The sequence below is a fragment of the Podarcis tiliguerta genome, assembly GCF_965153285.1.
Source record: "Podarcis tiliguerta genome assembly, chromosome: 8".
In the NCBI taxonomy this organism is placed as follows: Eukaryota; Metazoa; Chordata; class Lepidosauria; order Squamata; family Lacertidae; genus Podarcis; species Podarcis tiliguerta.
In genome coordinates, this window is record NC_139541.1 from 47,636,690 (window position 1) to 47,651,178 (window position 14,489).

The window sequence follows — 14,489 nt, forward strand, 5'->3', positions numbered from 1 at the left end:
ACTTCAGCACAGGGACAGAGGAGGGCTAACCTTTCCCAACCACAACAGCATCCAGAAAATTGCTCTCCCAGGGCAACTATGAGGGCGAGTTTTTTCTTCTCCTTTAAATATTCCATTTGTGGTCTGTAGGTATGGTGGGCTCTGGAAGCAGAACCAACAGCTGTGACATGTGTATTTCCCACCAAGCCACAATGAACACCCACCACTTTGCAAACCCTCCCTAATTTGCAAATACATTCATGTGCAACTGCACTTTGTCAGTTCATTGCATCACTCTTAACATGGTTCAGATTCCTTAGGCATGATTTGATGTGATGTATGAATTGAGCTGTACTGGTAAGAGTTCCCATAGGTGTAGGCTATGTTTGGGGTGCAGTGGGGGGGGGGCACCATCACTGTTGTTTAGGCTTCCCTTTCTCCAAAGGTGAGATCAGAGCACTTTCCAATGCTCCTCTTTTCCCCAAGTACAATTTTTGCCATTGCAAGCCACGGTTAAGGCAACAATGGCAGAAGCAGAGATTTAACAAGCAACTGCAGCAGCCTATAAAATTCCTGACTCATTCTCTGCAGTAATAAAATGGAGGCCTCCCAAGGTGCTTTGCTGTTAGGATTTCTCTCTCTCTCTCTCTCTCTCTCTCTCACACACACACACACACACACACACGAGAGAGAGAGAGAGAGCGCACACCCTGCTTCACTAGTTCAGTGCTATACAACCACATTACCACCTGCTTTCTTCCTAATACCCTTTATGCAAATTCGGTGTTCAGAGCTGGCTTTTGGAGTGTATGCCAGACCCTTCCTCACCCCATTGCTTTTAAAACAGAGCATTGTACATGTTTCCGTATTTGTTGGCTTAACATAGGCTATGCTGACATGATACAATGCTGTTTAAACATTTCTTTTTTCCCAGAGGGGTACTCATGTTAAGCTTTTTTGCAGCAGACGAAAAAAAAAGTTGAAATGTTATTATGGCATAAGCTTTCATGGGCTGGAGTCTACTTGAGTCTGAGGAAGACTCGAACCCACATTGGCATATGCCATAATAATAAATGGCATTTAAGGTGCCACTTTGTTTTTCTAATGTGCTTGTTCTGCAAATGCATGTTCAGGTTACCCTCCTGCTCTTACAATCTTAAATAAATGCTGATTGGCTGTTGAGACCTGCAGTCCAACAACATCTGCAGGCCTGGAGTTTCCCCATTGTAGTCTTACAGCAGCCTTCGCCAACCTGGTGCCCTCAAGATCCTTTGGACTACCACTCCCATCAGCCCTAGCCAGCACATTCTGTCTGGTGGGAGGGCACCGGGTTGGCGAAGGCTGCTGTAGAGCTTCAACACCATCTTTCATAACTTTGTTTACTAAATAGACAAGTAGATTATATTGGGAGCAAGGGATGCCCACAGTGGAGCAGCAGATCGCCAGAGAGTGGGCATTTCACCTCACAGAGCTTTGGCTTCTGTCCCCAAAGTTCAATGTGCAAAACCAAAACAAGCCCTGCCTGCTTTTCTCTTGCAGCCTTGCAAAATGCTGGTCTCGGATCCCACGCTTTGCTTATTCATGAGAGCATTGGCTGCCGCTAAAGGAACATTAAGGGCATTTCTGTCAAATCATTGACTCCTGTCAGGCAGCACTTCAGGCAAAGCAGTAATCAAATCGCACAAACCCATAACAGTGTCTTAAAAGCATCTGTTATCCTCGCCTGTTTTTTAATGCCTCATAAAATTATGGCAATATTATTAGCTTGGAGGAGGCCAGCGGGGGGGGGGGAGGCCTCCTTCTCCCCCCCCCCTCACCTCCTGGGCCTTTTCCTCTCAGGAAGGGATTGTCCTTTTTTATATATGTACCGTGAGACTGGAACCAGAGCAGTCCCCTGGGGCAGAAGATGGAAATTGTAGCCCCTAACGTCTGGATCCTACCATGCTGAGACGAGACCTGGATACAGCTGTGAAGCTCATTGGCTGATTCTGGGTTAGTCACTCACTACCTCTCAGGTTGCCCTATCACAGAGACTGACCATTTATATAAAAAGCAAGGCGTCATCATCTTGGACAGCTTCAAAAGAGGATTAAACAAATTCATTGACGGAAAGGCAATCAGCAGCGGCTAGCCATGATGCTTGTGTTCTGCCTTCCCTCTCGGAGGCAGCATGCCTCTGAATGCCCCTTGCTGAATCACAGGGAAATCAAATGTATTAAAGCAGTAAAAGGAATAGAAACGTAAGCACAGCTGTTGTTGGGAAAGCGCCAAAGTGCTGCCCCCCCTTCCAAATCGATTGCCAGCCTTGAATGTTGAAGTCAAATACAGTGGTACCTCGGGTTAAGAACTTTTTATTTTTTTAAAAAAAAAAATTTAAGAATAATTTTTTATTAACCGACCAATCACATCAAATCAAACCAAATTACATAAATTCCAAATTACACAGCCGAATTTTAAATTTTTGTTGGGGGTACCCATATTTCAAGTTCCGAAGGGGATCCAATCAACTTCTTGCTTCTTGCTGCTGTTTTAATGTCCACAAATCTAACCATATGATGTTCACAGTACTATCCAGTCCTTTCTTATTGTTTTTCCACATCTCTTGTTGTTATTTTCATATATTTTTCCTTTCTCTTTGTGACCTCTGATAGTACCTCGGGTTAAGAACTTAATTCGTTCTGGAGGTCAGTTCTTAAACCTGAAACTGTTCTTAACCTGAGGTACCACTTTAGCTAATGGGGCCTCCTGTGCTTCTGCCCAATTTCTGTTCTCATCCTGAAGCAAATTTCTTAACCCTAGGTACTATTTCTGGGTTAGCAGAGTCTGTAACCTGAAGCGTCTGTAACCCAAGGTACCACTGTACTTGGAAATCTTTCATGTTTTTTCCCTCTGAGCATTCAACTTCATCACCCAGAGAGTGCAATGCCAGCCTTCTTCCGCCTCCCACCCTTTTCCCCTTCCCATGGTCTGAAGCAGCATAGCACTATGTACATTTTTTGGGGTAAGGGTGACACACCTTCCCTCCCCACATGCCCCCCCCCCTGTGTCATCTTTAAAAGAAGTATCCATGCCTTTTTAGTCCTGGTTTGTAATAGCAAAAGCTCTGTGATTGAGCTCCAATGACTTTAATTATGGTGTCCTTTTACTTAATTGCTTTAACACAATTCTTCTTACCTCTCAAAGCCTTTGGGGGGGGGGGAAGAAGTGAGCTACTAATCTCAGTTCTTATTCAGAGAACTTCAGTGCCCTCCTTCTTTTAGTTAATCATCTCTCACATTTTAAGTAAAGCAAGAGGAGGGGAGATTACCTCTATTCCCTTGAAGGCAAGTCTCTCAAATAATGGTCTTCAATCAAATGTCATTTGTGAATGAAATGTTTGGGCCAAGGAAGACCCCTACTTTCAAAGCCTGTGCTCTAAGCAGCAGCCAGGACTCCTGGAGCAGGAACTTAAAAAGGCATTGTCTAGCTTGCAGCTCAGTGTAGCTCTTAAATAAAATATGGTCTAATGAAGCACAAGTCACGTAGGCCGGTCATAGTTGGTATGCACTGTGAAATTAAACTGGCAATTTCCCACTTCGACTGAACATTGGTGTCGCCTCAAAAATGGTGCCCAGTGCACCAAAACAGATCTGAAATGGATAGAAAGAAAAGGCGTTTTTTTTACAGGGTTTTTTTTTTAATGCAAGCAATTCACCATGAATTGCCCTTCACCACAAGGACAACAATCATCCATAGAATTTGTCACATCCAAGTGGTTTTGAGGGCTTCACATAAGCCAATCCTGAGCTGCTCTTTTTAACTTGAGCTTTCCTATAATAAAGCGAAGCACAAAGGAACACCTTGGGAGCCTCCAAACGATGGAAGGTCCATTCTGGATCTCTTGACTCCATTCTTCTGTGGATACTCTCAGTTGGAGCAGCAGTGCTGGGGACAAGGAGAGGTTAATGCTCCAACCCACTATAAATCTGTGCCCTGGGACTACTAAACTTGCTGAAGAAAAGAAATGCAAGGACATCTGTCATGCCCCAGCAGGTTAACAGCAGTTTAGTTTGTGTGAGAAAGAATTAAATGAGTGATTTAACATACCTGTTGTCTTTTTAAAGTACCGGTAGCTTTCAACAGTATTGCATCACATGTGTATTTATTGCATATATACTCCACATTTTTCTCCAAGGAGCTCAAGGTGGAATACCTGGTTCTCTCCCTTGTTTAATTCCCACAAGAAGCCTGTGAGGCTGGTTAGGCTAAGAGGCTGCGACTGGACCAAGGTCACTTAGCAAGCTTCCTAGATGAGTAGGGATTTGAGCCCCGGTCTCCAAGGTTTTAGTCCTGCATTCTAACCACTACACTACACTGGCTTCCTTCCTGCAGCAAACTTTGGTGGTGAATGTGTCTCTCCCCCCCCCCCCCCAGGATTGCATGGCACAAAGCCGATGTTGATCGTAATCAGCCTCCCCACCTCACCCCAGATTGCCCTTGAGTGGGGAAAGGGGTGAGAGAAAGTGTGGTCACATTTACAGCCTTCCCCTAACTTGGTGTCCTCAAGATGTTTTATTATTTATTTTATTTATATGCCCATATTCATAAAACCCCCCACAACAGAACAGTTTACAACAATTGTTCAAAAATCAATGCAATAAAACGTATTTCAAAACATAGAATCAGAAATCAAGCTAGCTATTGTGGAAAAACGTACTCTTAATTGCCTGCATAAGCCTGACAGAACAGAAAAGTTTTCAGCAGGAGCTTAAAAGTGTGGGAATGTTCAGGGATGCAGGACAGGATATATTGACTGATTATATCCTTATCCAACTTGTGCTAACAAGTTCCCAATATCAGCAGAGTAAAACATTCCCCTTTATTTAAGTTTGCAACGGCAACGTGTGCTCAGGTTCGCTAGAACCTCTATAATAATTACTCTGGTAATTTCTCCTTTGTTCCCTCTTAAAATAGAAGACACGACACAGTCCTTTACAAAAGTATAAAAAGAGTTTACTCACATTCTGTTCACAATTGGATCCCAGAAGGCAGACAGCTTAATAAAGTAATATACATTTAGAATCTATCTTATAAGAAGATAGTCCCTTTGTCCTCTCTTGGCTGGGAGCCAAGAGGGCATCTTTAGCTTAGCAGATGTTGCTTCTTCGAAAGAATAGAAGAGAGAGAGAGATGGCTGCCCCTGCCCTGTGCTTTTATCATTACCTGCACAGGTGAGGCCACACCCACCTCTAGTCACATGCGGAGGAAGTCTGTCCCAGCTCAGAGGGAAACAGGAAGTTTACCTGCTGGCTGGACAAACATCCCTCCCCATGTCTAAACATGTACACTCTAGAAATGTTGTAATTGACTGCTCCTGTGTTTTACATCCCACAAAAAGTTGAAACAGAAGGTGTCTGCTAAACCTCTGTTTGCAGAGTATTCCACAGGACTAGGCAAATGACTAAAGACTTGGTATCTTGTTGTCCAATGAACCACACCAACTCAGGACATGACCAATGACACTCCTGCGGATGATCTCAGTGATCAAGGGTGCCTGTGGTACCCTGGACCTAAGCTTTGTAAATACAAGGATCTTGGACCTGAGTCAGTAGTAGATGGGCTGCCAGTGCAGATGCTTTAACAATGCCATCACTTGTTGTCAGCCAGATTCAACCCTCAGCAATCTTGCAGCCACATTCAATACCAGCTGGAGTTTCCAAAACAAGCCCAGAGTGCATTGCAGTAATCCAGCCTCAAGGTTACCGATGCATGGACTACAGCTGTAGGGCTTTGGACAACACATTTTTTTTTACTACAATTCTCATCATACTGTCTGGAGCTGATGAGAGAAGGGCACCAGGTTCAGTAAGGCTCAGTTTGGCCCACGTGTATATAACAGAGAGAGGGGCGGGGAAGGAAAATGATGTGGTCCTGGGGGAGGTTAAACACTCCTTCTGCTATGGCTACTTCTCCAATCAAACTCACTCCTCCCTTCCATGGCTCCTTTAAAAAAAATAAAATATTAAGTGACAGAGATACAATCATGAATCATCTGGGACACCTTTGTTTGGGTATGACTTTACTATAGTATTTGATGCCTCTCCTGACAAGAGTCGTCAGGACTCCTAGTATGCTACCAGCACAATTGCTCCTGTTAGAAAAAAATTAAACATATGAGACTGGGCAGAGTCAGAACCCGCAGATGCAGCAGCCATATATTTATAGAGGCCACTTTCAATAGTGGTCCAGTTATACAATCAGCCAAACAGAGTGGCCAGGCTTTTCATGGACTGTACCACTTCAGGCTGCAGGTGACAGTGGGCATGCAAATTTAAATGCTTTGTCTGGGGATTGGTGGGGGTGGGGAGAACACCTGCATAGATACCTAGCATGTCAGGGCAAATGGTCAAACCTAAATGGGCATGCTAAGCTTGCTGTGTGCAGGGAGGGGAGGGTGGGTCTTTTATTTTATTTTTTGCACACAAGCTTGCAGCCCTCTCAAGTTTTGACCATGGTGTGTGTGAAATTTGCACCAAGGATCACATGATATAGATGGAGCTTTGGCCTCACCCAGCTGGACCAATGTTATGTGCTCTTACTAGCAGATGCTACAAGGAGTTCAGGGCTGTGCTACTTCTCCCTCCTTTTTTAAATCTTAACACAGCACTCGCTTTTTGCACTTCTCCCAGAGGCAAAGAGGATGCCTTGTCTCCTGTTAGGCCACGTTTCTCTGGCAGCTGTGCTGCCTGCATCCACGTTCACAGAGCATGTGCCTTCCTGTTTGGAGTCACAGAGGCAAGCGGGAGCTCAGAAACATTACCAAACCAATGCCTCTACTGCTATTTTGAATCTCCTATAGTCCGGGGACCACATGGAAGCCACGGGAAACCCACTGGGATCTCAAGAGCAGAAAGGGAAGCTTTGTACTCGGCAAGATACAGACTACAAGCAGAGGTTTGCTGTTTTTGTTGGAACAGAAGACCCAGGCTAATTTCTGGCAGTCTCTTGACAGTCCCAAAAGGTTTTCTCTACTACACCTGTGTTGCCAACTCTAGGACATTTGCTGCAGCAATTTCTCCCAGGTAAGCATCCTCCAGGGGGGAAACACAGCCTTTTGGGGCAGGCAGAGGAGTGGATAAGCAGGTACTCAAATACTATCAAGATTGGAGAATATAAAAGTTGAGAGTATGTCAAACGATAATTAAGATTACTCTCCTTCTCCCTCAGTTTTATACCCATAGTTAATAAGAGCCAGGTTTATCCTTCATTTCAGCCTGTAATTTATTTCATTTTAACAGCACTTTTTACATGACCAGATTTAGTGTTCAACCAATCACATGAAATGTGTCTTGTGTGAAGCCCTGGAGGAAATCCCAAAACTAAAGCTTTACCATAATGGTAGTTGTTACTAGACATGGTAGGTAAAAAAAAATGTTATGTCTATCATTTTAAAGTTGTTATTATATTTTGGGTTACTGAACTGTTTTTGAATGGTTTCTGCATTTTCTATTAACATGTTACATTATGCCTTCAATATTTTGTTGATATGGGTGTGCTGATTATTATATTGACTGGAATGCTATTTATATCGTTCCTCCTAATTGCAAACTCAGGCGATGAGTCTCAACAGAACCGGAACCAAAGCTGGGCAGCTGGGAAGGCTCAGCGTGCTCAGGCGAACCCCTGATGTGCAGTGTGAAAAGTGGGTAGGAGATCTGACTCAACTTTGCCTGCCTGCCTTTGGCTCCCAGGCTCCTGCCACCCATTCAGCAAAGGGGAGATCTCACGTTTCCACCTTCCAAGGGCTGCCAGAGCAATGACCTGCCTTTCTCCACCTGCCCCAGCAATACGCAGTCTCTTCGTGTCCTTTAAATGTCAGGTTTGATTACTCTGCTGTCATCTCGCGGTAGAGATAGCAATCTGAGACCATTGTAAATCCCATGTCTCCCAAGGGATGGAAAGTGAAAGAGAATCTTTTATCCTCTATCAGTTGACGGCAAAGGCACCAGGCAAAGAGGCAGCCAGATTTGTCACTCATTCTGTGATGAAGACATTGAGATGCGCCAGCCACCGCCAGCTTAGCCGACAAAGCTGTTGCGGTAATTGGCTTGCTGCTAATTTAATTTGACACAGGGAGGCTGCTGCGTTGATACTCTCAATGACCCTGCTAACATGTTGAGTGCTGGTGGGGGGGGGGCAGGGCAATCCACTCAGCATCAGTCACTCTGCATCCCCTGTTGATCTTGAGTGGGACTCAAGTACTTTCGGCCATCTCCACACACAGCAAGATTTGCAGAGGTAAGACAGCCTGGGTGCCACATTTAGAAAATAGCATTTTTGTTTCACCTGTTTTCTAAGGACATGCACTGGATTTGGCCGAAGCTCAAACCGAATCAGGCTTTGACTGAGGGGATCCAGGCTTTGACTGAGTTAGGTGGAGACAACTCTGCGAGCCTGCAAGCACTCCAATTGGAGAACAGCCTTTACCAAGGGTGTCATGGGCTTTAAAGATGCTCAGACGAAAGTGCTAAGAGGAAGGCACGTTTGGCAAACCCTCACTGTGATCAACTCCCACCCAGAAACCTATGTCCCCACTGTGGAAGGACGTGTGGATCCAAAATTAGCCTCTCCAGTCAGTTATGGACTCATTGCTAAGACCATGTTCATGGAAGACAATCTTACTCGGCTACGAGTGATTGCCAAAGAAGAAGAAGAAGAAGAAGCATCAGGCTGCCCAGAGTGATCCGGGGCTGTTGGGCTCAGGAGCTGGGCAAGTGGCAGCCAGGCATCCCTAGTGTGCCCTGGAGAAGCAGATCCCAGCAGAGTTGAATCTTGCTGCTTTTCAAATCCATGGGCTGTGTTTGCAGAACAGTATCCTGCAGGAGAGATTAGGTAGGTGGGTCTGTATACCCGGCCCTATCATTTGCCCCTGGAACAATGCTTTGCTACTTGACACGATTTTGCAACTTCTTTCTTGGAATGTATATACCACTTTTCATTTCCCAATGGAATAACAAGGCACTTGTTCCACAACAGACCTTTATATATGCCCTAGAGACACCTGCTGGACTACAGGTCCCATTATCCCTAACCATTGGCCATACTGGCTAGGACTGATGGGAGTTGGAGTCCAACAGCATGTGAAGAGCCACAGGTTCTGCACAACTTGTGACTTCACCAAGCTGAACTCACCCCCTCCCCCCCCCGTTAGTTTATTGCGGCCAGATGTGGGGCTTGCAAACCCACATCCATTTTGCTGACACAGGCAAGCAGGCAGCAAAAAACAGACGGGTCACTTATAAAAATTTGTACCCCACCTTCGGTAGAAAAATACTCCTAGGAATAAAGAGTTACAACAATCACTCAAAAAGCAGTTTAAGCAGCGAATCAATAAGCCTAACAAAAATAGCGAAATGGTAGAAGCAGAATAGAAAATAGCAGCCACATCAGGTTAAAAATGAATGCAGGTAGCATTTTATTTATCAGCTAAAAGACAAACAGGAAGAAAGAGCATATAGTCTCATCTCCTACAAACCCAACTAATCCTAGTTCTGTTCCGCAGGATGTTGGAATTGGGCCTCTAGTGGAACATTTCCTAACCTTTGGAACTGCCTCCCATTACAGTATATATCAAACAGGCACTTTCTCAATTGTCTTTTCAGTGCCTGCTAAAGACTTTCCTCTTTTATCAAGCCTTCTAAATGGAGATCTTTATTCCAGTTGGTGTCTGCATTGGATTTGAAATGATTTTATGTGTGTGCTGCTGTTTTAACCAGGCACACACAAAAATAGATATACACATCCATATATATGTATGTATGCAGTTGCTTTGATTTTTTTATGCATAACTGTTTTGCATGTGTTTTTATTATATTGTAAGTTGCTTTGGGGTGCCTCATCAAAAGTGATTAATAAGCAAACAAAAATGGGCAAATATAGGGTCCTTTGGGTTGACAGGACGCCCATCCCTAATCTATGATGCAACTTGGGCATGGACAGGCTTCTGGCTTGCCAGGTCTACTTTTATTTTTCCTTAGGTGCAACAGAGGAGGGCATAGGGACAACAGAGAGTGCCAACAGAAACAGGAGTGAAAATTGCCAGTTTGCTTACTCGTCCCATGTCCCTAACAAAAATCTATCCTGTGAATGCAATCAGTGTTTGCTGTCTTTGTTGCTTGCAAATGATATGTAATTGATTATGTTCTACCCCCTACAAAGCAAGTTTTCCAAGATTCATTATTCCAATATGGCAAGCAAGCTAACATAACACAGCAGCAAATGGATTCCCAGATCGAAACACACAGCATGAAGTTCCTTGATCGTTGGGTTGCTACTTTAGCTAATCAGAATAAGGACATCAGCACAGCTATGTGACTCCATCGTATGAATCTGCTGCTAAATACGCTATCCAAGCTTAGCATGGGCAGAAGGCAGAGTCTGCTGGTAGATGGCTGAATGATTTATAATAGATTGGCCAGCATGCCAGCTCAGTGTGCTAATGGTTGATGGGCAACTTAAAGGCCCTTCCTGCTCTCCCTTCTTAGCTTTAAACCAGACTTGGACTGGACAGTCCTTTAAACAGAGAATGCCTTTTTGTAGAAGACTGTCCTCTGACACACGGTCACCCTACACATTTGCTCCTTCAACCTCCTTTCTTGACTGCAGTGGAACGCTGGATACCTGGATTGGATATATCTTTCTTTAAGATGTTGCCTGTGTTAAAAAGAAAGGCACAAGCACACACAATGGCTGTTCTTGAATGTTCTCCCTAGGAAGCAGCTTGGAAATAACAGCTTGTCGGTTGTGCCTGTTATTTTCCCAGCAGGCTACACCAAGTGTTTTGCAATCTACTGATTGAAAATTAAGGTTTTCAAAGGAAAGATGCGTCCTTCCTCAAAGGAAGTGCCTTGTGTTTATTGAGACTATGTACTAGGCCACAGCATGCTGGGTGGGGCTACATAGGAAACTCTCTTATACAGCCAGAGCATTGGTCAAGCTAGCTCAGTATTGTCTACACTGACCTGCAGCTGATCTTCCAGAGTTTTAGACAGGAGCATCTCCAAGCACCACCTGGAGATGGCAGGGACTTGAATCATAATATAGCCTTCTGCTACAATCCACTATTAAAACAGTAAGATCAACAGACCTATGAATACATGTTAACCATGTTGTATTCTGGTTTATGTTCCTTAGGAAAGCGCATTTGTCTGCTCATGTGCTTCTGCGCACAAACCTGTTGCTTGGCAAAGCACCATCTCCCTCTACTGGAGGGAGTGCAGCATGCACTTTTTAAAAATCCATGATTTATTAGGGTTTTCACATTATCATCCTCCAACCTCACACTTTTTCTTTTTTTAAGCTGCAGTATTTTCAACTCAGTTGTTTAGCATACTATTACAGTGTTCAGTTACGCACATTCAGATAAGGATTAGGATAAGTAAGTATTAATGTTCTGCTGTAGTCTTAGATTAGCATCCATTAAGTTGGGGAAGTTTCCATCCCTGCCTTGTGCCTCCCACTGCTTCTAATTTGTGGCTGTTACTCAGTGAAGAGTTCCAAAAATGCATTCCAAATGTCTCAGAACCTTGACTTTTAATGTATGGAGTAGAATTGTCTCATGGGTGACTAGTTGCAGGGGGTCTTGTGCCCAGTTTCTGGTACAGTGGTACCTTGGGTTAAGTATTTAATTCGTTCTGGAGGTCCCTTCTTAACCTGACACTGTTCTTAACCTGAAGCACCACTTTAGCTAATGGGGCCTCCCGCTGCCGCCACATGATTTCTGTTCTCATCCTGAAGCAAAGTTCTTAACCCGAGGTACTATTTCTGGGTTAGCGGAGTCTGTAACCTGAAGCGTATGTAACCTGAAGCGTATGTAACCCGAGGTACCACTGTACTTGGTGCCATGTGCTGGCAGATGCTAGCTGGACACTCTGACTTTGACTTCCTGTGCTTGCCATCACAAATATTTCAAATGGCAATGGAAGCAAAGGGTCAAAGCACTGGAATGTGTTAAGCAAACCTCAGTGTGTCTTTCAAAGTTTTAAGCTGCAGACCATAATGTCCACCTACTTGATCACATATCCTTTTCAGTGCACTATTTTTATTTATGCTGATGGGAGTTGGAGACTAAAAACATCTGGAAGGCCACAGGTTCCCCTATCCCTGCACTGAACCGATGTGCTTACACAAGGTCCTCTATCATAGATGGGCAAATTTTGACAAATTATCAGATTAATACGGTATCTAAAACCAGTGCTCCCACATGTTCAACTGGCAGATTCCCAACTGCATGGGTAGAGCCCGGTGTGTGTGTATAGCTATATGCAGGGGTCCCTGTTTGGACAGTCTAATGAATGCACATCCAGGGCACCCCTCCTGTGTCCATTTCACAGAACATCAGAAAAGGGCTCACACATCTGAACAAGAAATAGGCCAGAGGTAGCTAACCTGTGGCCCTCCACATTTCATCCTGCAGGGTGGAGATGAAACATTCCCTAAACCCTCTCTCTCAAGGGCAGCCTGAAATTGATGGGGCAACCTGCCTGCCTTTCTGCCAACATTCCTATCCCTTACGACATTTGCAGCGAGTGAATGACCCGCTCAAAGTCACTGACAGGAGCAATCATCTCAGCCTCTCGCAAGAGGTACGTTTAGACATCACTTCAAACAGGCTGTGAGAGCTGGAGCCAGGTTCAAGGGAGACCTGGAAAAATTGTTGGGACCTGCCATTTATTAATGTATGGGGGGGGGGGATTTACCAAAAATTGCTCTAGGAGTGCCTATCCCATTCATGTCCCACTCACTGATGCTTCTTGGGCATTTTTGAATTTGTCTGCAATGGGTTTAATTACTTCAAAGCCTCTGTGGGCGTTTTTGCTCTTGTTCTTTGAGTATAAACTTAACGAAGACATCAATCTAGTGTGTGGCAGCAGTGAAAAAGGCAACATTAGGGATCATTACTGAAAGGGACTGAAAATAAAATCCCATACCCCTTTTCACAGAACTTTCCGAACTGTGTGTGGCAACACATTAAGTGTGTCAGCTGCAGTGTGTAGGTGTGTCACGTGAGTGCTCCGCAAGCTCCTCCCGGGGCTGGAAAGGGGTTAGGGGTTTTTTTGGGGGGGGGGGGCGGTGTTAGAATTTATATACCGCCCTATACCCAGGAGTCTCAGGACGGTTCAGAGTTTAACCTCCCGTTTACTAGTAAAACTGAATTACTGTGTCATGAAATGACGCATGTCTAAAAGTGTCACTAACATGAAGTTTGGAAAGCTCTGCTGTATCATAATGCAATTATACTAATCTGTCTGAGGTGCAGTCACACTGGGCAGAGCCCCGGTCCCCATACCTGAAAAAGGCTGCTGTAGACCTGGAAAAGGTTCAGAAAACAACAGTGAAAATGATTCCAGAGGTTGGAGTAACTCCCCTTTTGAGGAAATGTTACAGCACTGGAGGCTTTTTAGTTTAGAAAAATGGCAAGTAAGGAAGGACATGATAGAGGGGTAGAGAATTAGGAATGGCATGGAGAATGTGATTCTTTCCCATAATAACTGGCTACAAGTAGTAGTGATGGCCACCAAGTGGATGCCTTTAAGGGGAGGGGATTGATAACACAGGAGTCCACCCATTCTTGCCCTTTTCTTAAAGTCACTGAGGAAGAACAAAAATCCATGCGTCAACCCCACTTTCCTATCTGCAGAGCTGATGTGTCAAGGAAAGTAATATTGATGTGCCAAGGAAAGAAGAGCAAGTGTGGTATAGCAGTTAAGAGTGTCAGATTGGAAACTGAGAGACCTGGGTTCAAATCCCCACTTGGCCATGAAGCTCCTGGGGGACCTTGGGCCAGTCACTGCCTCTCAGCCTAACCTACTTCCGAAGGTTGTTGTGGGGACTAAATGTGGAGGGGAAGAACCATGCACACCATCTTGAGAAAAAGGTGAGATATAAATACAGTAAGTAAATAAAATCATAAATAAGAATACACTGAGGGAAATGAAAAACTGTTTCATCTGTTCCCAGACTTCAGAAAGCAGTTTTTCTTGCTGTGTTCTTTACCCTGGACTGGTGCTAAGCCAAGTCTGCTGCCCAAGAAATTCAAGAGACCTATCCAAAAATCCCTCGCACTGTCAGAGGTGGGTAGGCACAATCTGAAGGATCCCCGGGCACATGCCTCAGATCACATGCTGCTTTATCAGTGCCATTAACACAGCTGATACCCCAAGCAGTTGGAGTACTATTCATTACGGATTGACTGCCTGCCCCTTATCTTCATTGCATCTTTGTCAAGGAGAATGCTTTCAACAAGTTATTAAAAACGTAACTACAGTGGTACCTCGGGTTACATACGCTTCAGGTTACAGGTGCTTCAGGTTACAGACTCCGCTAACCCAGAAATATTAACTCAGGTTAAGAACCTTGCTCCAGGATGAGAACAGAAATCGTGCTCCGGCAGCGTGGCAGCAGCGGAAGGCCCCATTAGCTAAAGTGGTGCTTCAGAACAGTTTCAGGTTAAGTACGGACCTCCGGAACTA